This window comes from Rosa chinensis, chromosome 2 (assembly GCF_002994745.2).
Source record: "Rosa chinensis cultivar Old Blush chromosome 2, RchiOBHm-V2, whole genome shotgun sequence".
NCBI lineage: Eukaryota > Viridiplantae > Streptophyta > Magnoliopsida > Rosales > Rosaceae > Rosa > Rosa chinensis.
Genome location: NC_037089.1, coordinates 25,108,382 through 25,113,044, shown reverse-complemented (window position 1 = coordinate 25,113,044; position 4,663 = coordinate 25,108,382). Strand labels below are relative to the sequence as shown.

At 36.8% G+C, this 4,663-nt stretch overlaps 1 long non-coding RNA gene across 12 annotated transcripts; it reads right to left on the bottom strand.

Moving 5' to 3' along the window:
- Window positions 1–307: 307 nt before the first annotated feature.
- LOC121051402 lies at window positions 308–3,785 on the bottom strand. Of its 12 annotated transcripts, none has more exons than XR_005805600.1 (11): window positions 3,530–3,784; window positions 3,377–3,414; window positions 3,223–3,288; window positions 2,918–2,978; window positions 2,674–2,815; window positions 2,353–2,580; window positions 2,154–2,262; window positions 1,937–2,023; window positions 1,507–1,611; window positions 695–975; window positions 308–538 (listed from the first exon to the last, which is right to left on the bottom strand). It is a non-coding gene; the product is annotated as an uncharacterized LOC121051402 (long non-coding RNA). The 12 variants fall into 12 exon arrangements; XR_005805603.1 differs by having other exon boundaries at window positions 3,223–3,282; XR_005805602.1 differs by having other exon boundaries at window positions 3,397–3,414.
- Between the last annotated feature and the right edge of the window lie 878 nt (window positions 3,786–4,663).

Sequence of the window (4,663 nt, the reverse complement as noted above, 5' to 3'; positions counted from 1 at the left end):
TGTTTTTAGTGACCACGATTTTACGGTCACTAATTCAAAATGTCTTTAGTGACCACGGTCTTATGGTCACAAATAATAATAGCTTTAGTGACCTATAGATTCATCACTAAAGGTGTTACCAATGGTCACTGAAGTGCAAAATTTGGTCATTGAAAACCATTCATTGACATGCTTTTAGTGACCATATTGCTAGATCATTGGTACTTTAATTAGTAACTAAATTGGCAATTTTTCCTAGTTGTTAAAACAAACTTGATCATTTAGTGCGTCAATACAAATCAAAGTAGCCTTCAATACTCCAACACCATAAAATCAAATGTACTCAAAAACCAGTTATATATCAATATTAAAACAATATAAGACATGTATCTCTATCCTGAAATACTAATTAAATTTGCAAATCCAAAATATACAAATGTCAATATCCATCCTTAATAGCAATTTCAAAATAAATCGAAATACATACAAGTCTTTCTAGAAGTTCAATAAGCCTTCAATGGAAGTTTGCAAGACGTACTTTTTTGAAGCTTAGACCAATCTGCAATATAACAAAACATATACAACAAGTTATAATCTTCATCCTAATGTAGGTAAGACCTGCATCTAAGAAAGGCCTAGTATTCACTATATAGACTAATTATATTTCCTTGATATAATATAATTGCAACAGCACAAATGAATCATGTATGCATACCATCAGTTTTGAGAGGATAACTGCGCCGTCAATTTAAGTAAAAGTATGTCGTTATTATTTTGTCTTGCCTTTAGTGCCTCCAACTCTTCATTTTGTGCAGCGGCTCTAGCCTTCACTGCCTCTAACTCTTCATTTTGCTGAGCGACACCAGCTTTGACTATCTCTAACTCCTCATTGCTGAGCTGCAGTAGACTTTGCAGCCATCAACACTCTGCAAGTTGCATTGCTTGTCTTACTGCTTGATCTACCTTGATTTGACTCCCTCACTTGAGCACGATTTGCTGCATATGTAAAATGAATCAGATCAAAAGTAATCAGACATTATCTGAACTTGCACACAAAAAACAGTGGGAAAAAAAGTATCATAATAACTGTAGAAGACCATGGGTTAAGAGAACATCCAACTGAACAGAACCAAAATGAGAGAGAAAAATAAAAAAAGAGGAATCAGGGACATCGAACTGAATTTGGGATACACCCGCATAGAGATTCAAAAAAACAACTGATTTGAAAGAACTTAGGAGAGTATGACCATAGAAATTAAATATGCACATAAAGATACAAAGCATGAGCCTCCTAGCATATGAATGCACACGCACTCACAGATCAATTGGCAAGCAGGGGTAATCAGCAAGAGATCAATGTAGTTTTTAAATTTCCAGTTTGGGTGATAGTTTCTACAACCTAAGCTCATCAACCAATGTCAAAATGGGTGCAAAAGTGACATGCTGATTGATCCGCCTAAGACTCTAAAATTCTAAAAGACAAATAGAGAAGGTTTCTTAATACAAATGTATAATTATGTAGATCACCATGTATGATATCTTGTTGTAGAGATGTTCATACAATTCTTCATACTTGGCTCTAAGTGCTCCTCTCTTTTTGAAAAACTCTTCCTCTAGTTTATCAAGTTTCCTCTGCAAGTTCAAAAATCAAGTCTCATGTATTAAACAAATTGAAATATTTAACTACTTCATCAAATAGTTTTTATAACTCAGTAACAATCATTTCATTAGTGGCATTCCTATTGGTATCTAGTATTAAACAATTTGAAATAAGACCAAATATATTGAGTAGAATAAAAATAGCAGTTATTTAACAATAAAAAAACAGAGTTGTAAATACTAAAGTCTGAATTACCAAAATTTGAGCCAAGATACTGACTTAAAATAACATATAAACCACAAATCAACAATAACAGTGCTCCAAATAATGAAGCATTAAGAACATAAAAAATTTTACCAATCAAGATAGTGATAATCATGCCTGGATATGTCAAAGGCTCCTCAGGATCATAGAGTCCTGCCCATCCAAAATCGGCATCTTATCCTGCACAAATACCAAAACCCCCAACTAATCAAACATGTAAACCGCAAATAGGGGAATGGAAAGCTAATGGTGATAAGCCAACAATAATGAAATATCAGTCTTTTTTTATATGTGTAATTAGGTTACTAACATTGAAAGTGCTCACTAGCACTGCCTGGTCGTTGAGAACTCCTCCAGAGGCAAGATTGGATATTCTGATAGGTGAACTACCGAGGAGAGAGGTGGCAGAAGTTGGTCCACTGTAAAAATAAATACAATAAAAATTGAGAGAGAGAGAGAGAGGATGATGAGCCTATTAAATATTAAAGGAGAAAAAAGGTTCTCTTTACTTTTTTGCAAACCATGACACAACATGGGGAATGACCTCTCGAATGGTTGACCTGTAAAGAACAATGTCAAGAACATAAGGAAAAAAAAAAGTGGAATACCTCAGTTACTCAGTATAATGGTCCAAACAACAAACGAACACAGAATTTGGGAATTTAAAGAACACATGTATCATTTGGAACAATCATACTAGTATGACTTGGAATCATCCTCCTAATAAGTTCAGAAACCTGTCCAAGTATAAAAAATAAATTATGAGCTCACCCAATAAGAATAGATAAGAAACCAGAGTCAAATAACAAAAGTAAAGAAGACAATCTTACCGCTTTTCCATCTATAACTCTGGGGACTTCGGGTGGACTGAAGAAGTTGAAGAAACTTCCCCAATTGTTAGTGCCCTCGTAAAGCCTCTTCTCATTGAGCTTTGGTGTCAAACGTGTTCAACTATACCATTGTATATCAGTCCTACAAAGCACAAGTTTCAACCAAGTTATTGTTAAGAAGATACAAAGAACATAGCAAACCAAATTACTTATCATATGTAGACAAGGGAGAGATGAAACTTACCCTATTGCTTTTCTTAAAATGGGTAAATCCTCGTCAATCATGTCATAAGTCTTTGTTAAGACTGGATTTAGAAAAAAAAAAAGTATTGCTGTCAAAGAAGAACTCATGCTTGAAACCAAAGCCCCCTTTGGATATAGTTTAAGAGTAAAGCAAATAATTCAGAATACAAGTTAATCGCAAAATCAACTCCTAAACTTCCTAAAATCCACAATCCACAATATATAGAAGTGATAATACAAAAGAACACAACCATAGAAAGTCAAGTTACATGGGAAAAAAAAATCGAACTACTGGCAACTTCTTACCAGACCCAGAAATACGAAAAGCCAATCGTTTATTTGTCAATCCTTCTTCGTCGTCTCCAGCTAATCCTTGAAATAGATATATGAAAAGCAATCTGATCAATAAAAATTAGAAATAAGGAAAATCAAACCAAATCAAAACCCAAACATTCATTACCCTAAAATTAACTCAAGTACCAAATTGCTTCATGAAACCTCTCGATTCAAACCCCAAAGTCAATTTGATTGCCAAAAAAAAAAAACCCATAGTCAATAGCTCAACCATGGAGTGGAATCAGTTTTCAACAAGCCTCGTGAAAGAGATACTTACAATAGGAGCAGTGGAGAAGGCAACAGGAGCAGAGGAGAAGATCTGAGTCGGACTCAGAGTCGATGGGTATGAGTCGGAGAAGATTTGAGTTGGAGTCGGAGTCAAAATCGAAGTGAGAGAAGAACAAGATGGGTATCACAATATCCATCTTTCATTCAGGAATTGGAAGCGCGCCTGTAACTTTTTGGAGACAGCGAAATTTTTCGACTCTGAAAACTTCCCGCTTGAAAATTCACCAAGGAAAATGTAAAATAGTTGGTCACTAAGTCCAAAACGACAACGTTTCCCTACAAGTGTCCAAATTTAATGTAGTGGCCAAACATGAGCTGGTCACTATTAATTATAGATTTGGTCACTAAGATACAATAATTGAGCGGGAGTTAGAAAAAATTTAGCACTGACTATTTTAGTGACCAATGGGTAATGTTGGTCATTAATTCCATTTTATTAATGACCAATTATAGGTTGGTCACTATAATTTGGTCACTATAGTTCATATTTGTTGTAGTGAAGGCCCATTGTCTGATTCTGTTAATGTTTAATGTTCAGCGGTAGATAAACCTCTACTAACGTTGGTCCAATTGAGCGGATCGCTGCCAATGATACTCAGAGTTCCTGCTACCTGTCAAGTAAAATACAGAGGGCGTCAAAGGGAGACCGCGCTGGGCGGTCTTCTCTTCTCCGATGCCTAAGTTAGTCAATGTATTTATGTTGACAAAGTAACAGTAGGTAAGTATTAAATCCGTAATTAATGAGGAGAGAAGAGAGAACCTTTTATAGGTGAGGAAGGAGCTGATCTTCTTCATGTTTTCGATGTGGGACTGATGTGCTTCAGTCCCCAGCTTCTGGAGCTATTGATGCTGTCTTGGCGCGGCGCGTGGCGGGGCGTCAGCGGTGATCTGGGGCAAGCCGGGGCTCAGGCGGTAGCCTGCCTGGCTGTGTTCCCGTAGGTCACTCCTTTGGCGGGAGTTGGTACCGCTAGCGGTAGCATGAGCGTGGCTCATTATAGCTAATTATGCTTGCAAATGCCTATGTAAGTACAAGTCCCCCAAGTCCCCAGTCAAACAGGGTAATCTTGGTTGGGGAGTTGCCTAGCGGTTCGAAGCGTTGCTTCCGCCAGTCTTGCCAAAAGCA